General features: G+C 33.7%; 1 pseudogene; it reads right to left on the reverse strand.

The window, feature by feature from the left end:
* Positions 1-10,451: 10,451 nt before the first annotated feature.
* On the reverse strand, positions 10,452-10,969 carry LOC102887820 (annotated as a pseudogene).
* Between the last annotated feature and the right edge of the window lie 1,618 nt (positions 10,970-12,587).

Here is a 12,587-nt window from a genome sequence, read left to right on the forward strand (position 1 = left end):
GATTTGCCTCAGTATTTCAGTAAAAATAAATAGGTAGAAATTTCAAAATATATTACCTACTTGATTATACATAAGTCTAAATATTGAAGTAGATATGGCATTAAATAAAACTCATTCGAAAGCTGTTAGAATCTTAACAATTAGTGCTTCTCAATGTAACAAAAATGACATGACTAAGTCTTGACAACAGCTTTTATCTGAGTTGTTCTTTTTGTAGTTTTTCTTTTTGTTACAACCTGGCATCACTGCTTACTTAAAAAATAGTATGTTAATAAATAAGTACAGATTTATCTACTTTTCTTTATGTATCACATATTTTACAAAAATAATTAATCTTTCTCATAGTCATTATTTTATATATATTATATGAAATAAGCACATGGAAGAATCAAAATATCTCTGCATTGAATTGTGATTATTTCAAATAAATTCAAACTATTTGTTACAACCCTTCAAATTATATATTTTGCAGTAGTTTGCTATCTTTTATATTTGTCGAACTAACAGTAATATTTATTTACACATTCTTTTACTCAAGAACATTAATTAACTGCCAAATGCCAGCAATTGTATGAATACTGAGAATACAGCATTGAGAAATTTCCTTCAATAATGAAGTTTATATTATAGCACTGAGTTAAATAAGTGGTAAGAATGGATTTCTTTGTCTTATATCAGACCTAAGGGGAAAAATATTATGACTTTACCACTAAGTATGGCACCAGCTGTAGGTTTTAATAAACGCTATTTATTGAGAATATTCTCTTTTATGATATGGTAAATGACAGTGATTAATTTTATTTTTAAAATTTTCATTTATTTTTTAAACCACTTTATTGAGGTCTGACTTACATGCGAAAAGCTGAACATATTTAATGTTATACAACTCAGTGAGTTTGAGAATAAGTATATACCCATGAAACCAACACCACCAATGCCATAAACATGTCCATCACCTCTCAAAATTTTCTCCCATCCTCTTTTTATTATTAATTTTGTCGTAAGAATGCTTACCATAGATCTGCCCTCCTAGCAAATTCTACATATACAATATACTATTTTTAGATATGAACACTATACTGTATATTAGATCTCCATAACTTATTTATTTTGTATAACTGAAGCTTTATACTATTTAACTATTACTTCCCCATTATCCCCTACACCCCAACCTCTGGCAACTACCATTCTGCTCTCTGCTTCTATGAGTTTGACTATTTCAGATTCCACATATAAATGAGATCATATAGTATTTGCCTTTCTATGTCTGGCTTCTCTGTTGTGGCAATCTCAGGTGGTCTAACTTCTGACACAGCAGCTCAGGAGCATGGCCCTTTCTGGCCTAGTCTCAGAAGTCACATGGCATGATTGTCTCTATAGTCTCTTAGTTGAAGCAGTTACAAGCTCATCCAGATTTCGGGGGATGGGTACTTAGATCCTCCCTCCTGGTGGCAAAAATATTAAAGAATTTTGAAGTCGTGTTCCAAAATCACCACGCTGTGTACAGTTTTGTATTCAGCTTTTTTACTTAACATTATACTATAATGTTATACTAAAATGCCTCTTGTAAATATCATTTAAACACTTCTTTGGTATGATCTAGCACTCCTAGTCAAATTTTTCACTCTGGATGCAAATATCAAGTTATAGTGCTATTGAATGATTTAGGTGTAAAAAAGGTAGTGTCTTTATACAAGATACATTTTCATAATAAGGAATTATTAGAGAATAGAACTACTTCATGAATATTTAGCCAGGTAAAATTATTCTGAAAGAGCATCTTCATACAGAAATACATTTTTTAGTACTTCATTGAAAATTACCGGGCTTATTTAATTTCATAAAAGAATATTAGTTTATATATTTTAGCAAGTGCAATATAATAATCTTAGAACTACTAAACAGCAAAATTTGTGCTGCATCAGCCAATCCATGTTTGTATCTACAACTCTGTGAAAAGCCAATAAAGCAAAAAAGCTTATTCATCTTGCTAAAGGGCTGTAAGCTCTATTTATTTAAAATGGAGTTCAGAGATTGATTTTTTCCATTTTGATATGAGTTGTGTGTCACTTTCATTTAGTGACATCAAATGTTAAGCCTTAGTAAAACTGCCCAATAGAAGAAAAAATCTGATGTTGATTCAGTGATAAATAATTCCTAGATGATAGAGAATGGTAACTCTGAGATTAGTTGCATAGATTTAAAAATAAATAAATAAATCTGGCAATGTGTCTTGTTTAGAGAGGCTTTTATTGAGTAAAAAAAAAAGATACTATGATAGTGTACACACACACCTCATTCTATTGAGGTTTGCTTTATTGTGCTTCACGGATGTTGCATTTATTTGTTTTTTTTTTTCTTGTTGTTGTTTGTTTGTTTTACAAATTGAAGGCAAGACCCTCCACAAGCAAAACGATTACAACTCACTTTAGTGTGGTACGTGCTTTATCGCGGTGTTCTGGATCTGAACCCACAATATCTCTGAGGTATACTTGTGCCATCTCAATTGAAAACCTTGGCTGGAGTATATGTCATAACTAGTAAACTGGAAGGAAACAAGAAACCAGAGACTCCTAAAGTAGACCTACTTTTAGTGACTCTTCCTCCAAATCCATCATTTTTCTGCAATTCAAGTTTGGAACATTGCTGTTATCAGTGACACATACTTCATCCTAATTTTCCTTTTATAGCCAGTCATTGGGTCATACTGAATTTTCCTCTAAGATACTCTTTGTATCCATTTCCTCTTTTTCATTTTCCAGTTACTATCATCTCCCTTTGCAAAAATTTCTTGCTTCCATCCACTCACTCTCATCCACAGACATTTCATACTAATCCTCATTGTAGAAAAAGCTACAATAAGCTCCTTTGAATACCTGTACTTGTGTGTCATCCCCCTTTTGTAACTTTCCGTGAATCATGATAGTCTAGTATCATGTATGTTTTATCATTCAGTCCTATTGTGCTTCTGCAAACATATTTCCTCGTCTACCTCATCATGGCCCCTCCACTCAAGTAAGACTAGCTGAGCGGATGTGATATATGTACTTCAGTTCACAACCTTAAAGTATCTAATTCCATCTTCATCTGGAGGCCTCAAGGTAGGCTTTTCTGCCTTGTTTCAAAAAGTATTCCAGGATATGATGAGCAGGCATAGAAAAATCCAGACATCGAATATAAGTTATTTCTTATAGTATAAGGTTACAGATCAAATGTTGGACTGGAAAATAATAATAACAGGTAATACTTATTTGGGACTTAAAATGAGCCAGTTTCTAGACACATACACAAAAATTACATGTGCTATCTGTTTTGTTTAATCCTCACAATGACATGCTCCTGGAAGAGGTGCTGTTATTACCTCCCCTTTATAGGTAGGAACCTGAACAACAGACGGTTTATGGCGCTTGCTCATGGTATCCATCCGTAAGTGGCAGAGCTGGAATTCCAGTTTAGCAGGTTTGACTCTAGATAGGCAGTTCCAGTCACTATTCTCTATCATCAGTAATGGGGAAAAAAAAAAAAAAAAAAAAAGACAAATCCAAAAAGGTGTGAAGCTGCATAGACACTAAAAAGGAGAGAGGGTTTCATTTTATCACATTTATTTGAGTGCCTATATGCACCGTGAGTGTTGAAGGATTAGAATATATTGACATATACAACAAACATCCCTGACTTAATGGGGCTTATATTACATACAGCAGAAGGGAGCAGAAAAACCAGGTAGGAGCAAAGTAGGTAGATGCACCTTATGTTAACAGGATATTCTTTAAAGTGCTGAACGTGCTGTTAAGTGAATGGTTCAACCTGGTTTAAGTGCACAGGGTCGTTGCCAAGGGCATTATGTGAAAAGTTTTTAACTTTCAAAGAGTTGCTTAAAATTTTAAGTAGATTTTTTCCCACTTTACATAAATAGAAACTACTAGAAAAAATTAATGCCAAAGTCAATTTCTTGAGAAGAGATCGTTTTATTTTTCTTCTGAAAGTTATCATACTTGTCATATATTTTGTATTTAATAAATATTCATGGTGAATTAATCAATGAATTGTGTCATAAATATCAATTATATGAAAGCGTGTTTTTTTTTCAGTTGCAAATATATTTAAAAACCTTTAATGGGACTTCTCAATTTTATTGGATGGCTCTTCTGAGAATGTTCAAATATTTTGAGAAATTACAATTTTTCATGGCCAGCAAATATTCCCGAGTAGTTTTACCAATTTTTTCATTTAAAAATACTCTGAACAAGTGTATGAACAAGAATACTAGATGGACTCCTCTGTAGTGGTCATCTCATAACTTTTTTAAATCAGGGTAATGACAATGACAGCTTTAGATACTGTTTTGGGCCAAAAGTACCTCTTAAGTCTCGATCAGTGATTTATCTTTCATAGAAGTAAGGATCCTTGAATATCTTCAGAGACTTGAATTCTCCAGTGATTTAGAGGAAGAGAAGGTAGAACGCTATGAAGAATCCTAGAAGACCAGTTTCTTGCATTGAACTGTGGCAGACAATCATGTGTCACCAAACACACAATTTTTCTTAAAGCATTTTAACTTAGTTAACCCATCTAATATGAGTATATCAGTATCATTTATTGGAAAACCATTATAGATTTGAATATAAAGTGATGAGTTTTTCAAAAAAATTAAAATCTTAATATTTCCCTCTCTAGTATTTTACCATATATGTGTTTTAAAATGTTAATATGTGATTTGGAAAAGAATTTAGTGAGGGGTTACATAAATAATATGAAGCCTGAAATTATATCATCTACAGACAAAACAGTGAGCCGTAAAAAAAATAAAACCCCAAAATCTTGGTTTTTATTTTATTTTTCTTTTTAAATGAGATTGTAAACTGCAAAAAGCAGACACAGTGAGCAGCAGGAACTGAGGCAAATACACTCCTTCAGAAGAAAAACCGTTCTGAAGATGCAGTCCTCATTTATAGGTCTGCCTAGAACTCAAATTATGTTTGATGACTATTCGAGAAGTTAATTTAATAGGCTTTGTGGTGAGGATCTATTGAAAGAATGACTCCCCTACTTCTTTCATTTCTTATTTAAATAAATAGTGATATTCTTTGCACCAAGGCAACATAGTGGGATTGTTTGTAATGATGAATATGGTCCCAAGGCAGCCTACTTGGAGCCAATGCCAAGTTAAACAGTCCATAGAATTGGGTCAGTCACAGTGATTCTGCATTTGAAATTTAATGGAAAACAACAACAACAAAAAGACAAGTCCAAAAATGCGTGAAGCTGCATAGCCTCTAAAAAGGAGAGAGGGTTTCATTTCATATTTTCAACCCTGTGCACTTAAACCAGGGTGAACCATCCACTTAACAGCACATTCAGAGCTTCAGAACTCAACTTGTATGCACGAAAGGTTATGATTCAGGCTAGCTGCATATTAAGTGCCTAGTCTGATTCATGCACATATAATATATTTGTGTTCAGTATATTTGAAACTAGGGTAAAAAAAAAATAACACAGGAAAAGACTCATAAAATTTTGCACTTGCATGCATTTACTTACCAAACACTTAGGTTTACTAAATGTTAGGTGCTATTCTAAGGGTTGTTCAAACAGTAATGTTTCTAGTCTTTATAACAACTATAAATGGTAGATTGTATTGTTATCTCTGTTACTGAGACATCTAAGTTGTTAACTTATCCAAAATCACACAGCTAATGAATAGAGCAGAGTTGAGACTTCAATCCATAGTCTGTACCTCTAGTTACCATTGTTAAGCTAATCTCCTAAGAAATAGTGTTGCATACATTCCATGTTAATAATTTCATTACTCATTATTGTGGTGAAATAAATTATGGTAAAGACCTGGATATCATCGGTTATCCTTAGAGGGGAAAAAATTTCCAGGGTAGACATAGACATGCCTAATAGCAATATCTAGTATGTATTAAGTAAATATTATATGACAACTATTATATTAGCACCTTTTATAGCCTTTCATTTATTCCTTACCACAGACTTTGGAGATAGATACTGTTATCACTTCTAATTTAAAAATTACAGGAGAGGTTAGCTTGCCCAATCTCATGTAGCTCATAAATGCTAACATAGGCATTTAAACCCACAGTCCCATACCCCTGAACCTGCATGATACAACATAGTGCACTCAGTGTTTGTGAATTGTCAATTTTAGCTAAAATGTATTCTTTAAAGAAGTGTGGAAAATAAGTCTACAGAATACCATGGTTAAACATTACCATAAGTTTTTCCCAGCGGTCAGCTGAAGGGACAGGAAAATTTTTTTTTTCATATACCACTATAATTAGTCCCCTTGCTTTTCTATGCCCATATCCCCTCAGAAATAATATAATAAACACCACAGGAGGAAGATAGCTGAGTCTGCAACTGATCTATCTGGAGCAGATAAAAAACAAAAAGAAAAACAAAAAAACCAGCATTTGATTAGTTTTAGTAATAGTTTTACTAAATGGAGTGAGACTAAATTCACTCATATTTATTAGTCTCTCTTATTTTTCTATCAAAAAAGAGTTTTTAAAACTGCAGTCTTTAAATTGAATCAGTACTAAAACTAAAGAATATTGTGTCAGTCTCCAAATTCATCTGGCTCCTTCATGGAAAATATGATTGCAGAGTTCTTAATTTAACACATTCCCTTTAAGTGAACAACATCTCTTTCAGCATTCTGTGTATAACACACCAATAAACATTTTAGCATTTTAGCAGGAGGACTATACAGTGCCAAGTAACTGACAATCTTATTCTTTTCCTTATAAACTTAATATTTTATCAGTCATATGTAAAATTCCAAGTCTATTTTCCATATTAATAGCATTTTAAAGATGAACATGCGTATCTGCATAGTGTTAACAGTGTTTATTTAGAGTACTTTACATCCACACCATGAAAGAAAAACTTTGCTATTTTCCCATTCCTTTTTGTAGAAGGACAGAGTATATTGTCTAATCCAGTGTATGTGTGTGTTGGCATGTGAGTGTGTATGCATGCTAGTAGATTTATTTGCATGTACCAGGACCAAGAAATAGAATCTCTAAAACAGTCTAAAACAGTTCGTGTGTGTCTATTCCAAAGCTGTAACATGAATCATGTTAACTGAGTTACAGCCATCTCCCACCTCTGGAATTCTATGTAACTCTTAGGCCAAGTACACTTTCCGATTTTATTGATAGTTGCCATTTACTATGAATATGTCATATCTTTTCAAGCAGATTCAAAGCTATGTGATTTTTTATCTTTGTTCTATGTTTGAAATTTCCATGATAAACAATTAGGGAAAAATGAAAACAAGAGAAACTTAAATCTTCATAACTAATATTCAAGAATACAAATACTGTACTCTTTAATATTGCAACTCTGAAAAACTTAATAGTTATTGCTTTTTTTATTGGTAAGTATTAGAGATAGCCAGTGGCAAACCGTGGGCAACTTAGATCTACAAAAAAAAATCCCTTATTTTTACACAATACCCCAGATGTTGGAATGGGGCCTCCTATTGGATAAATACATGTTTTTCACAACTATGATAATCACTTAGGTGTTTTTTTTCCTAAGAAAAACTCATTTCTTTCCTAAAATTTCTAGGCTGATATTTTTTGCCTAGTATATGTGAAAAACCTTGCCTATTATGCTAAAGAGATGTGCCAGGGCATATTTCTGAAATGCTGGTGATTGTAAGACCCTTTGGAATTTATAGAGCCTTACTCGTCATTAAAATGAAATAAGATTCTGCATCAGAAAAGATACCAGTCCCCAAGAAGGGTGATGTGGAGGATAATGTAGCTTACTTCTTCAGGGAGTTCCCAAAATAAACCAGAATGGGAGTAGTTAGCCTTGCCGATTTTTCAAAAATCAGAGAAAATAAGCTGCTTCTCTTGACTATTCTTTTTTTCAACATCATTGAAAAAAAAAAGAATACTTTTCCGAGTGAGCATATATCGAATTTAAAATTCTGAAAGTTGTATGAGGCTATAATTAAAGGAAGTTTTTTTTTTTTTTAAATCAACTAATAAATGCTTGCAGCATTTATTCAGGCTTAATTTCTGAAAGATGCGGGCTAGCATTTGTTCGCAAATAGATAAATTTTTCCTTGTCTTGACATATTGCATTTTTACATAAGCTACAGCAAGGGTACTAGGTAGTAGTTTTCATAGTATATTAGGCAGGGCTTCTTGGAGAATATGGACTGGCTCCAGAGGGGCTCAGAAACGTCTAAAATTATATTCTCAATTGCATATGTATGTATGCCTTTCTCAGGGGAATGTCCATATCTTTCCTCAGCTTCTTCAAGGGTCCTTGACTCTCAAATGTTTAAGTACTTGACTGTAAAAACTATCAGAACCATATAAGTCACAGTTTAATGTTTAGCAAGTTATTACATGTACTTGACATCTCTAGGATCTCTACTTTTTGACTGAGTTCTCAAGTAGGTCTCCAGAAAGCTATATTTTCTTAGCATCAGTAGCTTAATATTCAATACAACTGCTGAAAATAAAATTCCACCAATATTTTATGGAATCATGGAATTAGTTTAAGACTTCACACAGAATCGATTTAATCTGCTTTCAGCTAACTCTAGCTACCTGTGCTAGGTGGGAGGGAGCATGACAGGAGTTAGAGAGTGGTCTCTAGAGTCCACCGATGAAAACCCTGGTTTTACAAAAACACACACCATCTGTGCGACCTCAAGCAAAGGATTCGATCACTATCAGTAAAATAAGAATAAAAACAGAATCAATTTTATAGTTGTATTCTGAGAAATAAATGAGGTCATCCATATAAAACTTTTGGAAACATCTTAAGCGCACAATATACATTAGCTAATAGTTATAGCTCCTCATATGTATCACTAATACATACTAGATGTGTCTCTAAGCACTTTATATTAACTCCTTTTACCATACGACAGTTCAGTAATACAGGTTTTATTGTTATATCTGTTTTGCAAATGAAGAAACCGAGTCATGGAGAAATTAATTAAGTAATACAGCTCGTAAGTGGCAAAGCAATTCAGTCTCAGACAATTTGCTTTTAGGTACTGTATTTAACTACTACAACATTCTCATATTATCATTATGTCTGTTTAAAAATGTCACTGTCTAGTATGCCTGTTAATTGAAATATATGTAGAAGAAACCACAGTATGACAATTCTTAGAAAAATGTACATACTCTGCAGATTATACAAAGGTGTGGTTCTTGGTAGTACCTGGAAAATTGCTAACTTTTTTCTCTTGTGTCTCTGGAAAAAGTAAATGCTAGCTTATTTTGTTTGTAGAATGTCAATGCCAAACATATTTCCTAAAAAAAAACACAGAGTTACATTCATATCTAGCCTCTAAACACTCATGGAGGATAAAATAAATAACCAGTGTTAGTTTCATGTTAACGATGAAAGAAAATAAGTTTATAACTGATGAGGGATAGGTTATGATGGGTTATTTGCAAAGCAGGACTAGGGCCAATATTCAACGTAGCCAAAGATAGAATTGAACTGACTCCTAATGTAGTGTTTTAATTACTGTATTAAATGAATCTGCTTTGCAGAAAATAAAATAATGAGTATGTCTATATAGGAAAAAAAAAAATTCCGGGTTTTACCTCAGATGAAATTGTGCTGAAATGATAAATTTCATCTCCAGGTGCAAGAGTACAAATTATATATTTTCTTGTTCAGCAGCTATTTCACACAATAAAATATGATAGAATATATAATCTACTGGTTTATAATGAAAAGAATAAAGAAAGAAAAATGTGCAAATTGAATATATTTTAAGGTCTATTCATGATAAATGAATCCAGAGAGATATCTATAGCACTGTAATGACTACTTAGAAGGAAAGTAATGTGAATATACAATGAAAAATGGAAATTATTACCTGTTTTCTAATATGAAGATTGTCTGATCCATATCAAATACTTGATGAAGCTGCTATGAAAAAGATATATAAATTCAACATATAAACAGGCCCCCAAAACATTAAGCACATTTAAAGTAAAAAAAAAAAAAATTCATATTCAAGTCAGTTGCTTTCAAAACATGTTCGAAATGACATTATCTTTGACCTTTCAGAATGGAAGTGTCCTCTTCCATGATAGAGGTTTTCTTCTTTACTTTCATTTTTTTTTCTCAGTAATTCCTTTCTCTTTCATAAAATCACATTATAATTTCCCTTAAACTGAAAAAAGAGGCCTTTCTTTTCTTATGCTTCCCCTATTTTTTGTGTTCATTCATTTCTGAAATCTTTGTTTTGTTTGTTTGTTTAACTTTTATTTCATAATCATAAACTTACTCTGCAACCCAGCTAGACTTAGAGGTACAAGGAAAACCCGGAACCCGAAGAATCGCAGCGAGAACAGAGATTATAATAGAGTGTTCAGAGCAGGTGGGATGAGGGATACTCTCATGAGCTAAGAAGGAATGGTCTGGTCGTTAAGATAAAACAAGTCAAATTTATTAGAGTTGTCCAAAGTCAGCAATGGTGATCTTCTTGCTGGTCTTACCATTCCTGGACCAGGAATGCACTCCATGGCCTCTACAATATTTTTGCTCTTTTTCACCTTGCCGAAGACCACATGCTTGCCATCCACCCACTCAGTTTTGGCAGTGCAGATGAAAAACTGGGAACCGTTTGTGTTGGGTCCAGCATTTGCCATGGATAAGATGCTAGGACCTGTATTCTTCAGGATGAAATTCTCATCGTCAAATTTCTCTCCGTAGGTGCACTTGCCGCCTGTGCCATTATGGTGTGTGAAGTCACCACCCTGGCACATAAATCCTGGAATAATTCTGTGAAAGCAGGAACCTTTATAACCAAATCCTTTCTCCCCAGTACTCAGAGCATGAAAGTTTTCTGCTGTCTTTGGAACTTTGTCTGCAAACAGCTCAAAGGAAACGTGGGCTCCAAGAGCTTGCTGTTGATGGCGATGTTGAAGAACACAGTTGGGTTGACCATGGCTGGGGACGAATGGCTCCGGAGCAGTGGCATCTGCAAGGCCAATTTCTGAAATCTTTAGAGAACTTGGTTTGCAAGGTCCTCATCCCCTTGGGGCCTCTTGATCTCTGCACCGTTCGCACTATTAAAAAGAAACCCCAAATTCTCTTTACAGGACCGCCTATAAAATTCTGGATGCCGTGGTCTCACCTTTCTAGACCTTCCTGCATTACCTGTTATTCTTGACTAGTAAAATCTCTCCTTTTCCCAAATCCACTTCTGCTGATTTTTACCTTCTTCCTTAACTACCTACTTCCTGTGACTTTTTTGCTACTCTCTCTTTTCCATTTCTTACGAGGCTTTGTTATTCCAGACTGACCTCAGTTCTTCTCTTCTCCATTCTTTTGGTTGACTCGCTCACATTCATGGCTTGAGTTGTCTCAGATATTCCTAACTCACATCTGTAACCCTCATTCGGACCCCTCTTTGAGCTCCTAATCCATATTCTCCACCTCTTCCTGCACACTGTCCAAAGAATGCCCTGCCGAAACTGTAACCTCATCTGCCAGAAGATACCTTTGGTTAGAAATGTCCACTCACACAATATTCAAATTAAACACGTGTGTGCTATTGTTTTATTTTTCTGTTTCTCTACTGCCTGGTTGAATGTCCTGTAGCAGGTAGCGTGGATACGGAAGAGTAAAAGCCCATCAGCCTGGGTGTCTGTGTGACTCTTTAATTCTATAACTTGATGATAATAAATATAAATAAGTATATAATCTAACATATAATATAAATAACATGCTATATTTATATAAAGATAAGTATTGCCTATATTTATATAATTATAGCTTACATTATATATTAAATATATGCACATGTAGTGAACATAAGTATGATAACTATAAATATTTGATGTGTTTCAGCCATGAACATCTCATTAAATGTACTTCCTTAATCCTGTATTTCCTTCTAGCTATTACCCCCTTTACCATTTTCTGCAACCTTTAAGAGCAGATCTGTTTGAAACCATTGTGTGAAGTGGAAATTTATATTTTCTCAACTCTCATTCTCTACTTAGATTGAATATTTGAAAATAGCAGATTCAAGTGTTCTTTTCACTCAACTGAATCTATGATTTTCAAGTGACTTCTCTTGTCAAACTCGATAAGTCTCAGATCTCACTGTACTTAAACGCTTGGTAGCATTTGAAAAATTTACCACTCCCTCTTCTGTTACTTGCTCATTTTCTTCAAACCACACAGGCTCCCACCTTTCCATCTCTGTTGGAAATACACATCTCCTCTTATTAATCATATCAGAGTGATGTGGAGACTTTGTATTTTTCTAGCTATGTTTCATCTCTAAATGGTCACATTTTTTTTAACACCTATTTTAAAATAACTACTATGTTCCTGCACTGGGTATACAGCAATGAATAAAACAGAGAAAAATTTCTGTTCTCATAGACTTACTATTTTAATGGGGAAGATAGAAAAGATAAACAAGATAAAAAAGCAAATAAAAGATATGTAGACTCAGTTAGTGAGTTTCTGAAATTGGATTTTTACATTTGATGAGACATTTTAAGTACCAAACTAAGATTCTTCTTGGCACTGAAATTTAGTGGTGGACTGAA

The sequence above is a fragment of the Pteropus alecto genome, unplaced genomic scaffold (genome assembly GCF_000325575.1).
Source record: "Pteropus alecto unplaced genomic scaffold, ASM32557v1 scaffold71, whole genome shotgun sequence".
Classification (NCBI taxonomy): domain Eukaryota; kingdom Metazoa; phylum Chordata; class Mammalia; order Chiroptera; family Pteropodidae; genus Pteropus; species Pteropus alecto.